The sequence below is a fragment of the Panthera pardus genome, unplaced genomic scaffold (genome assembly GCF_024362965.1).
Source record: "Panthera pardus isolate Hobbes unplaced genomic scaffold, ASM2436296v1 HiC_scaffold_3, whole genome shotgun sequence".
Lineage (NCBI taxonomy): Eukaryota > Metazoa > Chordata > Mammalia > Carnivora > Felidae > Panthera > Panthera pardus.
In genome coordinates, this window is record NW_026526876.1 from 26,399,807 (window position 1) to 26,412,823 (window position 13,017).

The 13,017-nt window shown below is 41.3% G+C and overlaps 1 protein-coding gene across 5 annotated transcripts in view; it reads right to left on the reverse strand.

Moving 5' to 3' along the window:
* HELZ (helicase with zinc finger) overlaps positions 1-13,017 on the reverse strand; it is a 159,765-nt gene that overhangs the window by 145,899 nt on the left and 849 nt on the right. For 2 of the 5 annotated variants that reach the window (XM_019466466.2, XM_019466462.2), the window contains exons 2-3: positions 12,393-12,448; positions 8,108-8,164 (exon numbers count right to left, since the gene is read on the reverse strand). The gene's annotated coding sequence lies outside the window, so the exon portion shown is untranslated. Of the gene's footprint in view, positions 1-7,838; positions 8,085-8,107; positions 8,165-12,392; positions 12,449-13,017 lie in introns of those variants that run through there. The other 3 variants (XM_019466464.2, XM_019466463.2, XM_019466465.2) reach the window with 3 other exon arrangements.

A 13,017-nucleotide genomic window follows, 5' to 3' on the forward strand; every position in this document is an offset into this window, starting at 1 on the left:
GCATTGGGCTCAATGCTGTCAGCCTATCAGCACAGTGTCAACTTTGGATCCTACGTCCCCCTCTCTCTGCCCCTTCCCTGCTTTCGCTCTTCTCAACAATAAACAAACACTGGGGTGCCCGAGTGGCTCAGTTGGTTAAGCGTCCGACTTCGACTCAAGTCATGATCTTCCCCGTTCATGGGTTCGGGGCCTGTCGGGCTCTGTGCTGACGGCTTGGAGGCTGGCGCCTGCTTCAGATTCTGTGTCTCCCTCTCCTTCTGCCCCTCCCCCACTCACACTCTATTGCTCTCTCTCAAAAATAAACAAAACACTTTAAAAATTTTTAATAAATATTTTTTAAAATCTTAATTAAAAAAAAAAACAACTGTATTTCATGTACCCTAGCACACACATAGCTCATCTTGAGCCTAAGATCCAGTATAGACACGTTTGCCCAAAACGCCACTCCCTGGTTGAGAAAGAAATGTAAATGCTAAGGCATAGGAGAACATCCTTTGCTGTCAACTGCTAATTGGGTTAGAAATCCTTAATATCATTTCTAGTGCTGAAAATTCTATTATTCTATATAAAACAACCTTAAAATAGATATACATTGGTGGCGCCTGGCTGGCTCAGTGAGTGGAGCGTGTGACTCAATCTCGGGGTTGTAGGTTCGAGCCCATGTTGAGTAGAGACTGCTTAAAAATCTTAAAAAATAAATAAGTTTAGGGGCGCCTGGGTGGCTCAGTCGGTTAAGCGTCCGACTTCAGCTCAGGTCATGATCTCACAGTTAGTGAGTTCAACCCCGCATCGGACTCTGTGCTGACAGCTTAGAGCCTGGAGCCTGCTTCGAATTCTGTGTCTCCCTCTCTCTCTGTTCCTCCCCCCGCTCATGCTCTGTGTGTCTCTCTCCCTTTCTCTCCCCTTCAAAAATCAATGAAAACATTAAAAAAAAAAATTTTTTTTAATAAATAAGTTTACATTATCCTTTCACACCCATTAGGATGGCTACTATAAAAAAAAAAAAAAAAAGCCCAGAAAATAACAAGTGTTGGTGAGGCTGTGAACAAATTGGACTCCTTGTACACCGCTGGTGGGACATACGATGGTGTTACTACTTTGGAAAACATTAAGTACAGAATTACAACAAGATCCAACAATTCTACTTCTGGGTTAATATCCAAAAGAACTAAAAGCAGGGACTGGAACAAATATTTGTACACCCATGTTCACAGCAGCATTATGTCTAACAGCCAAGAGGTGGAAACAACCCAAGTGTCCATCCGCAGATGAATGGATTAAAAATGTGGCATTTACATACAATGGCGTATTATTTAGCCTTAAGAAGGAAGGAAATGCTGACACGTGCCACAACATAGGTGAGCCCTGAAGACACCACGGTAGGTGAAAAAAGCCAGGCACAAAGGACAATGTATGATTGTACTTATATGAGGGACCTAGAATGGCAAATTCATAGAGACAGAAAATAGAATGCTGGTTGCCAGAGGCTTGCAGGAGGGGGAAATGGAGAGTTGTTTAACAGGTACACAGTTTCGGTTCGGGGCAATGAGAGAGTTTTAGAGACAGATGGTGGAGGCAGTTCAACAACACGATTGTACTTACTGCCACTGAAATGAATATAAAAATGGCTAAAATGGTAAATTTCTTGTCATGCATATTTAACCAAAATTCTAAAAACTACAAGTACACAAGCCTTAATAACCTCCTTATAAGCAGTGAGGCCCACGGCTTAATCCAGAAGCAAACTTAGGGATTCCTCATGGTCCATTTCCCAGTATGCCCTACCCATGAAGAAGGACCAAGAGCAGGGGCGCCTGGGTGGCTCAGTTGGTTAAGCATCCGACTTAGGCTCAGGTCATGATCTTGCAGTTCGTGAGTTCGAGCCCCGCGTTGGGCTCTGTGCTGACAGCTCGGAGCCTGGAGCCTGCTTTGGATTCTGTGTCTCCCTCTCTCTCTGCCTCTTCCCTGCTTGTGCTCTGTCTCTCAAAAATAAATGAACATTTAAAAAAAATTTTTTTTAAATAAAAAAAGAAGGACCAAGAGCCAGAGTCAAAGGTGAGAAATTAGTCCCACTAAATAAACTCAGAAAAGCCAAAACACAGGACCAAGTCCAAGGTGGTTGGCGAGCGGCAAGCTAGGAAAGAGAAGGTGGGGGGCGCCTGGGTGGCTCAGTGGGTTAAGCGGCCGACTTCGGCTCAGGTCATGATCTCGCGGTCCGTGAGTTCGAGCCCCGCGTCGGGCTCTGTGCTGACGGCTCAGAGCCTGGAGCCCGTTTCAGATTCTGTGTCTCCCTCTCTCTAACCCTGCCCCGTTCATGCTCTGTCTCTCTCTGTCTCAAAAATAAATAAACGTTTAAAAAAAAAAAAAAAGGAAAGAGAAGGTGGGAAGCAGGGACTCTCTCAGGACATGGCCAGCTGATGAGACTGGTAAGGACAGAAGAGCGGTGAGAACAAGGAAGAACAGAGAGCAGGAGAGATCGGAGAAGGGAATTGCCCCTAAGGTAACAAAAGGGAGGGGAGTGGAGGCAAAGGTCAAAAAGGTAAAAAAGCAAGAAGGGGATTCATTCAAGAAGAGATTCTGTCCAAGGGTCAGCAGAAAAATTACTTCCTTCCATTGACATGGCCATTTGTATCTAAAGAAACCAAAAAAGTTGATGAAGCCTATGAAAAGTTAGGGAGAAAAATTTTGTTCTATGAAAGACTACTACTGTGTCACCATCTGCAGAGAACTAACATCACTTTTCATGGGTTTTTGTTTTGTTTTGTTTTTTATACAAGAACAACTTATTTGCTTAGAATTAATTTCAATGTGGGCCTACCTTTTTTGTTATTAAACATTAGTATACCATGAATGAATTTAAAATGTTCTACAGAACAGGAGTTAAGAGTATGCAAGCTTGAGGGGGTGCCTGGGTGGCTCAGTCGGTTAAGCACCCAACTTCAGCTTAGGTCATGATCTCGTGGTTTGTGTGTTCAAGCCCCACATCGGGTTCTCTGCTGTCGGCATCAAGCCCGCTTTGGATCCTCCGTCCCCCCTTCTCTCTGCCCTTCCCCAGCTCATGCTCTCTCCTCCCTCTCTCTCAAAAATAAACATTAAAAATTTAAGAAAAAAAAAAGAGTTTACAAGCTTGAAACCAGATCTGCCTGAATTTCAATCTTGGCATGGCAACCTGAGACAACCTACATAACTCTGCCTCAATCTCCCAATCTGCAAAATAGGGATAATAACAGTATCTACCTTGCAAGCCTCTTGCAAGAATTAAATAGGTTAAATTATAAAAGCACTTAGAACAGTGTCTCGCCACTGTTATAAAAGCATCAGCTCACTATTACCCCCCAGGTCTAGAATATGAGCTCCATGGGAGCTGGGATTTTGTCTGCTTTGTTCACTATTGAAGCCCCAGGTTCCTGACCTAAGTATGTGCTGAAAAATAAAAATTTGTTGAATCAGATACACTTTATGCCAGCAACACAGAACCCTGAAGTTGAAGAGCACGACTTTTTTGTTACTACTGACAACTAAAACCCGCATAATAATTTAGCCCGAAAGTTGAGAGTTCATAGAGGGTTTTGACATACCTCGTCTCAAGGGATTTTACAAAGCTGATATTATTTATCTCCATCTCACAAACTAAGAAGACTTCAGGGGTTTGCCCAAAACACAAAGTCTGAGGCAGAACAGGAATTCTGAGCATGGAGTCTGCTGGGGATTCTCTCTCTCTCTCTCTCTCTTTCCCTCTCCCCTGCTCGCTCACTCTCTAAAATAAAATAAATAAAAAATAATAAAATAATTTTTTAAAGTTAAAAATAAAAAAAGCAAGTCCTCATTCCCCAACGTAAACTCCGCCACTCCCAACTTTCTACTGAGTACACCTGAATGTGAGGACAACAGCCAGATGACAACCTTCAGCTCTTGGCAGTGAGGGAGGGAAGGGGACACTGGACTGGGAGTCAGGAAGCTTCATCTGTGCTCGGTTTTAATAAGTACGAGACCTCTCTGGCTCCTCTAATGCCTCTGGGCCCTGAACTTCCTCCTCTGTTCCTTCTAGGACTAAAATTCTGACTTCGGCTTTCTCCTATCTTCTGGAACTCAACAAACAAAACCAAATTCATCTTTTCTCTATTCCAAACCCCTAAGACGTGTTCTTCCTTCTGATGTCCCTATTCCTGATGCCCATTCTGCCAGCCACCCAAGCATAAACACTTCAACATCACCTCTGACTTAGAACTGACTGTTTCCTTCCCCTCCTGCCTAATCGGTCACCACAACCCTGTTCAACCTCCAAAATATCTTCTGAATCTGTCACCTCCTTTCCATCCCCAAGGCCATCGACTCAATTCAGGCCCTCGCCTGAACTATGGCCATGAGCACAACTAAGTCCCTCCCTGTGTCTCCTCACGGCCAATCCATCATACTCATCCTCGGTTTGGCACTCAACACCCTCCAAGACCCAGTCCTGACCTCTCTGCGGCCTCATCTTCCATCGCGTTCCGTTATGTCTCCCAGGGTCCAACGAGTTTAGACGCACGGTTTCCTGGCGCCCACCTCATTCTGGCACCAACCCCAGCCTCTGCCCAAGCTATCCTTCCCTCCAGAATGCCTCCTTCCATCGCTTCTCCTCTTCGGGGGGGTCAATTTAAATGCCGCTTCTTCAAGTGAAGTGTTCCCTGATCTCCCCAAGGGGACAGTATCACTCCCTCTACTTAACCCCTAAGCACCTTGGTGGAACCTCTTTTAGAGCACCTATCAAACTCCTAGTAGTCCTTTCATTTTCTGGTGCCCCTGTTCTCCCTACGAGAGTGTTCGTTCCTTGTGAGTAGGAAATAGGTTTTATTCACCTTCGTATTCCTCACAAGACAGCTTCTCAAAGACTGTGAAGACATGATGGTATGCCATGAATGAGCTACAGATATTCCACACGGTGATCCCCTCGGCCCTCCAAGCAGCCACAAAGCGACTTCGGCAGCCAGAGTCCCCACTGGTCAAGTCTCAAGCATTCCCAAGTAGCCTCCGCCTCCAACCAGGCAGAGGCCGAGACGACGACTTGAGAAGCACTCAGAGGACGCACGTGGCACACTGTATAAAGTGGATGCCCAAGAAACATTTGCTGAATTGAATCTTGGAATAATCCATCTGTTCCCCCTCAACCGCTGTCCCCAAGATCCCTGACCGTCTAGACCTCTTTGAACGTTTTCACTGGATGTGTTCTGGTTATCTTTTTATTAACTACCTATCATCACCTGGTTATACTCGCCTTACTATCCAAAGCTTACATCAATACTGTATTGCGCAAAACAGCAGAGAATACGCACAATTTACCATGAAGATATTCAAAGAATGAAATTCAACACTATCGAACAAAGAAAAGCAAATGCCACTTTACACTACCAAATGAGCAAAAACTTTTTTTAAAAATTTTTTTTAGGGGCGCCTGGGTGGCTCAGTCGGTTAGGCGTCCGACTTCGGCTCAGGTCACGATCTCACGGTCCGTGAGTTCGAGCCCTGCGTCGGGCTCTGTGCTGACAGCTCAGAGCCTGGAGCCTGTTTCGGATTCTGTGTCTCCCTCTCTCTCTGACCCGCCCCCGTTCATGTTCTGTCTCTCTCTGTCTCAAAAAAAAACAAACATTTAAAAAAAATTTTTTTTTAATATTTTTTAATGTTTATTTATTTTTGAGAGAGGGAGAGAGACGGAGCGTGAGCAGGGGGCAGAGGTGCAGAGGGAGAGGGAGACACAGAATCCGAAGCAGGCTCCAGGCTCTGAGCTGTCAGCACAGAGCCCGACGCAGGGCTCGAACCCACAAGCTGTGAGATCATGACCGGAGCCGAAGTCAGATGCCCAACTGACTGAGCCACCCAGGCGCCCCAGTGAGCAAACACTTTTAAGGAAAAAATGTATTTCTGTCCAGTTATGGTAAAACTGGTACGTCCGTGTTTCTGCTAATAGTACAAACTGGTACAACATTCTTGAAAAACAGCGTGGCAACACATATCAAAAGTCGTAATAACATTCATTCCATTTAACACAATACACTCGGGGAGCCTGGGTGGCTCAGTCAGTTAAGCAACCTACTTCAGCTCAGATCATGATCTCATGGTTTGTGGGTTCGGGCCCCACATCAGGCTCCGGGTGGACAGCTCAGAGCCCGGAGCCGGCTTCGGATTCTGTCTCCCTCTCTCTGCCCCTTCCCTGCTCACACCCTGTCTCTCTCTCTCAAAAAATAAACATTAAAAAAAAAAATTATAACACAACACTCAGAAATGTATCCTAGAACTCTAATTAGTCAAAAAATAATAAACATCTATAATAATGTAGATTAAAGTATTAAGTGAAAACCAGGGAGCAACATGTTTAACCTAACATTAAAAAATTTAAGTAAATTATGGGAGCATGACTTGATGAAATATTTTGCACCCTTTCAAAATGTAAGCATATAAATTAAAATTGTGACACCTATAACATGAAAATGTTCCATGATCTAACAAGCAGAAAAAATTCCAATTACATGCACTATAATTAGACATGAATAAAATATATATATATGTACACATATATATACATGTAAATGCTTGTATGTGTACACGTGTATACATACATATATAGTTTTTAATGGAACTCCAAAAAGAAAATCAACGATTTTAGGGTAATAATCTAAATATTTAACAATTTAATATCCATTCGTGTTAACTTAAAAAAGAAAGTCCCCCCATACTCAAGAAAGAGGGGTTCCGGGATACAAGCTTGACAGAACCTCAAGAAAAGGTCCAACCTATCACTGAGCATTTTGGCCTTACCTGAGAACTCACACGTTCCTTATCACAATGACCTCTATATGACAACCCCAGACCATAGCTTTCCAAGGACTAAGGAACCATCTCGAATGGTCTTCAGATCACACCCATGAATCATGCAAAACAAGCATAGCCTCAAAAACAAAGACAATCAGCAAAGAGCCAAGCCCACATTCAATTATAAAACCTGAAAGGATACAGTAGCGTCACATTCAAGTGTCGGGTATTCTCAAAGCCAACTTGCTGCCTCAGTGAGGGACTGTATCACATTTAAAAAGCAGTCTGAAATCATGGACAAATCAAAGAACTAAGGGCCAAGAGACCAAGGTACCGTGAAAGGGAAAAAGAAAAGTTATTCCAACTACAAAGAACAGAAAACTGAAAACTCCAGCTTAAAGCAGATGGGTAAAAAGTAGCTGGCGATGTCTTATAAACCAGAGGCCAGAGGCCATAAGGCAGGATGGCAAGATATTTTATCAACAGATGAAGCTTCCTTGAGCTGGTGAGGTCTAAAAAAGACTAGCATTGAAAATGTATCAAAACATAATTTTAGCACTGATGCCCCACAAGGACAGTATCAAAACAGTCTTCTAATTGCTTTTGCTGTAGTATCACCATTGTCCAAATTTAAAATGAAAGACCAAGATGCTATAATGGACCAAGAAAATTAGTTCTTGTGAATTACAAATAATAAAGATCAAATGGCCTTTCTTAGCAGGGCATTTCAGCAAAAGACAACAAATATGAAGGACTAATTAAAACAACCATTAGGAAAGAAAGTCTAACCTTTTGTTTCTCTCGCTGTGTTCTCACTACCTAGATGCACAAAAATGCAGATATATACAGTCATTCGTGACAACACACACACAGCAGATAACAGGAAAAACAAAACTATTCAATACTTCCCCAAGTTCATGGGAGCACAGGGGGATTACCACTCCAGAATGCTGACTCAGAAACTGAAGGGCCTCTCAAGTTCTAATCATATGCAGATAGGAGTCGTCTCTGTGCAGTTACTCAATCAGAACGTAAGTAGAAGATTAACCTACCCTGGCTTCTCTTCAAACAAACTCTGGCAGAGCGGCCCCCGGGCTCCCCAGAGTATGTTCATCCTCATCCAGTCTGTTCCAGAAGCAGCCAATTCAGTCAGGACCCGCATCTTCAGGTTTCCACAGCTTCCCTACCATGCAGCATCACTGCATCCTTGTCCCAGCTTATGCTTCCTGGCCAGACACTCTACATTTAAAGTCTCTCCTCTCTTCCTCAGGCATCACCAAGTTCTTGTTTTCTAAATAAAGCTCTCCTAAACCTTACTCACCTGCAGTTCACTGCACTGGGTATCACCCAAATAGCCCATCAGAGCTCTTTATAATTTCTGAAAGAGAGAAAAGGAAGCTTTTCAATACATAGTAGAATACACCTTTGCTGATGTATCAGTTCTGAACCGTTTGTATCCAATATTCACAGCGTATGGTCTTCTGGTCCATAGTATTTCAGTAAAACGTAGCCTAATCAGCCAGGACCAAAAGTCCTGAGATTAGAGACCAGAGATAAAAGTTCGGTTTATTGTTGCTATTACTTAGCGGTGTGACCTTGGGCAAGTCACTTGACTTCTGCAGGCCTAAATCTCCTCATCTGGAAAATCAGACAGACCAGGGATGAGCAGCAGAGCACATTGCAGGGGGAAGAGCACAGGCCTTCCAAGACAGGCCAGCACCACAAGCTACTAGTCATCGTGACATCTGTCGGCTAGTTGTTCACATTTGGCCTAAACCTCCTCCTGGGCAAAACAGAAATAACAACAAGTATCTTCGCGTTGTTCCGAGAATTAAAGGAGAGATGATGAGTTATAAAGAGACTATAGTAAACACACTGTGTGGTTTATCATAAAATTCTACAGGTGGTAATTACCACCATTACCCCCGGCCCTAAGGTTATATAAATTCAATTCACAAATATTTTTTTTTTCCTTACGGGATCAACAAATCAAAAGCGTACCATCCCGACAATGGAATTAACCGGGTGTCTCACTAACAATTCAATTACAGTTATCTTCGACTGATGGTAGTTTACGATTATCAGTATTACTTAACATCAGCAGGAAAGAGATGTTAGCCCCTGCACAACATCTAAACTGGTTCAGTGGCCATGCCTTCCGCGACTTCTCCCTCTGCTTTCCCTACTACTATATAAATACCCAGTAACAGGTCTTCCAAAAGCTAAATGACACCAACTGTTTTCCATGGTCAGCTCAAGGGAATACAACGAAAGACGGAGGAAAGGGAACGAAGGCTTTTTTTTTTTTTTCCATCTTTTTTACTTTACACACTTAAGTACTGTTCAAATTTGTTTACCACAGCATGCGTCAGTTTTGCATAAAGACAACTGTTTAAAACTATGTTAGTTATACATTTTGCCTAGTGACAGGAAGCTCCCCTCACAGGAATGTTGTCACCGCAAGGAGAATTTCCACAGAAGAAAGCAAAAAGGCAAATTCAGATGTGCTGAGAACACCTAAAATATGGCACCAAAATAACAAAAATCACAAACATTCACACCTCAGAATGGTTCAGTCAAAAAATATGCCATGCGTTCTCTGAAGATCTAATGATGAATCGGGGGTTTTTTTTGGTTCAAAGCAGGATGAATATATAAACGTTGGTTTTACCAGACAACTTCCTGCTCTTAGAGAAATGACCCAGTACAATTTATACAAGTAAACAAGTTGGTATGACTCTGAAAAACTGTCAACTAGTCTTAGACAACTGACAGCTTTTAAAAATTATATTACATACAGAAATTAAAAGTCTTCACACAACATCTACAATTTGTTAAAAAAGGAATAATAACTCTATTAAAATTCAGGATTACTCAAAAGTATTACCCCAGCCACTCCTGGAGTGACAAACCACTATGTTTTATGTTGCTTCTAGCCAGTGCTACATAAATCCTGACTACACCCATCAATTTACATGAACTGTAAGCTGGTGTGTCCACATTCTCCACACATAACATAGTTCTTTCCCAGAAAACGTTTCAAAATATTACTTAGAAATCAAACTGTATTTGCAGGCACACTTATCTACGTTTATGAGACTAAACAACCATAACAATTTGCTCGTAATTTTTAAGTAGCCCCTCCCCCTACCTTGTTTATCAACAAGTTGATAAACTTGGCCCAAAATCTTCTATGCATTTGAAACGAGAGGCCAAGGATGTTATTTCTTGTGCTGAGCCTGTATTTGGATCTTAAATATAGTCAGACAATTATAGACTAACTTGCATTTAATATTAATACCAAGCCTACCTCTTAAACAGGGAATAAAAATGCATGTACGAGATCTGGTCTACTTATTTGTAGGTCCCTCTGCAATATTCTTAGCCTTTCATGAATATGCTGTGTATTTTTAAACTACACAAGGCCCTCTGCCTGATGATCTGTCCTGTTGTTTTGGCATCCCTCCCCTCTCCAGTAAAACACTGGCCAGTCCATAAATGTATACAGACTTTATAATGATGCAGACTGAATATTTTTGATATTAGAAGATGAAAAATCTTGCTAACAGTGGCAAAAAACAAGTTTGCCACCTGACAGAGAGGTACTTAATGACTCCCCAAAACTACAGCCTTACCTAAAAATAGTGTCCTAGCTTCTCAGCCAAAAGGATAGACGAAAAAAGCTGCCTTTATTCAGCTAAAAGACAGACTTCTACTTTGCCTCAACCTTTAAGACGAAGGTACTTCTTATTTTAGAATACTTTGTGTAACAACTTGTTTGATGGCCAACCACTAACTTCACTTTGAAGTGACTACTGACAATTTACATGGTCTACACGTATGAAAACTGTGGAAAAGGTCTTGACACAATGCAGGCCAAACAACACTAGCCACAAGAGACTACCTATTTCTAAATACTCAATTTTTTTAAGTTTGTCCTTATTTATTTTTTTAGCATTCTCTACACCCAACATAAGGCTCAAACTCCTGACCCCAGAGATCAAGAGTCTCATGTTCTTCCAACTGAACCAGGCAGGTGTCCTAAATATTCAGTTTTTCAGACCACAAACAAACATCTCCATCGGCCAAGACATAGATCACTGGTTCCTTTCCACAAAGTAATCTGCAAAATTAAATAGATAAATAAATAAAAATAAAAGGTCTTGATTGGGAGGTCTAAGGCATGAATATGCCTCTATCTGTAAGCTGAAAATAAATTTTAAAATCCACATTTGCTCAGCAAAGAATAAAAATAAAAATCTATGGGGGCTCCTGGGTGGCTCAGTCGGTTAAACGTCCGGCTTCAGCTCAGGTCATGATCTCTCGGTTTGTGAGTTCGAGCCAGGCATCGGGCTGTGTGCTGACAGCTCAGAGCCTGGAGCCTGCTTCGGATTCTGTGTCTCCCTCTCTCTCTACCCCCTGCCCTCTCACACTGTCTGTCTCTCAAAAATAAACGTTAAAAAAAAAGTTTTTTAATAAAAAATAAAAAATAAATAAAAATCTATGTAATACACACAAGTTTCAAACGCAAGCAAATGTGGCCTGTGCACTTACAGAAGGATGATTGATTTATGTCCACCTTCCCCTCCCAGGTTTTTGTGTGTACGGTTTTGTTTTGTTTTTGTTGTTTTGGGGGTTTCCTTTTTTTTTTTTTTTTTGGTAAAGCAAAATGTCAATAGTATGCCTCAATCTGGAAAAAAAATAAAGCACAGCTTATTCTCCTTAAATAGATATTGTGATAAATAGGAAGTTTGTGACAGGATCTCAAAATCCAAAGGCTACCCAGATGTGTTGGGGAAAAAACACACACACAGACACAAACAATGACCAATTTCCCATAATAACTTTACATTTTCTCAATAAACCATAACAAATATTTTTAAAGTTGAGAAAAGTGCTTGTGAAAAATGTAAAATTAGCAAACTTCTCTCCTCCTCCTTACTGAATTATAACTGCTCACAAACACTCTATCAATGTCCTTTAAATCCAAAGCATTCTAAATTAGATTAAAGCAACACTTCCAATTCACATATCACATAGGACCAAAAATTAGCCCTAATAAGCTAAAATCTCAACACCCTTGTTTTTTATTTCAAAATAACCACGTGACAAGTATTATTCCAGTTTTTATAAAACAAAAGGAGAGACTGATGCCTAAAATAAATCTTTCCAAAGGAAAGGTTATATTTGACAAGAGTCCCAGGAACTGTGGACACACAAAATCCACATAAACAATCACTAACGCTCAATGTGGAGTATGTGATGGCTCCCAATACACACAAGAAATTAAGACATCCAACTGAAATTACACAAGGAAATTTAAATATAATGACCCCTGGTGAAGATACTGATCAAGGAGAGTTGCAAATAACATTTGGCTGTGGATACGCTCCACTATAGCTGAGCATGTTCAACAACTGAAAAGTTTGGTCCATAGGACACATTTCTCCTTTCTAAATGGAGCCCTGCCTATACACCCATGTGATTGATTGAGATGTTTGGAAAATAAAGATGGTCCCGTCAATTTAGTTTCAGCCTCACCCTTGTGCATTAGTTAAAATAAAGAAGGGGGAAAAAAGGTAAATCATTCTTAACTCCAGTCTCACCTTACACATCTCATCAGCACTGTAGTTCTTTAGTGATCAATTACTTCATCCAATTCCTGAGGCAAACAGAAAAGTAAAATGTGTCTGTACAACATCAGTAACAGGCATCACCAGTAGCAAATAACTTTATCAGCCCCAAGTAAAAGGGCTTCTAAAATTTAAATGGAAAAAGTTACCAAAATGGTACAGTAAGCAGTTTTGTAAATGATTGTTTTAGTTTAAAATAAAAGCACTTCTCCTTTCTGTGTGATGGCAGAATAGACTATAAAATTCTCTTAAGATCCAAAATGTAAAAAAAAAAAAAAAAAAAAAAAGTCAGCACTTTCAACACTGACTGATTTTACTTTCAAAGAAGGAAAAAAAAGAAATAAAGGACAAGAAACCTCATTAATGTAAGTTTAAGACAGGGCAAAATTAAGAACAAACTAGCCAGAACAACTCCTCCCTCCCCACCCCACCTCCCACCCACACCCGGCATCCACTGTCTCTGGAATTATACATATTAACGATTTGCCCGAAAAGTCTAAGTTGAGAAGGAATAACAATTTTGAGTTTCAAACAAAACCGGAGGATCCCAATCCAAGAATCCTAGGACCCTTGGCTTCCAGCCCTGTCTGAAGGATCC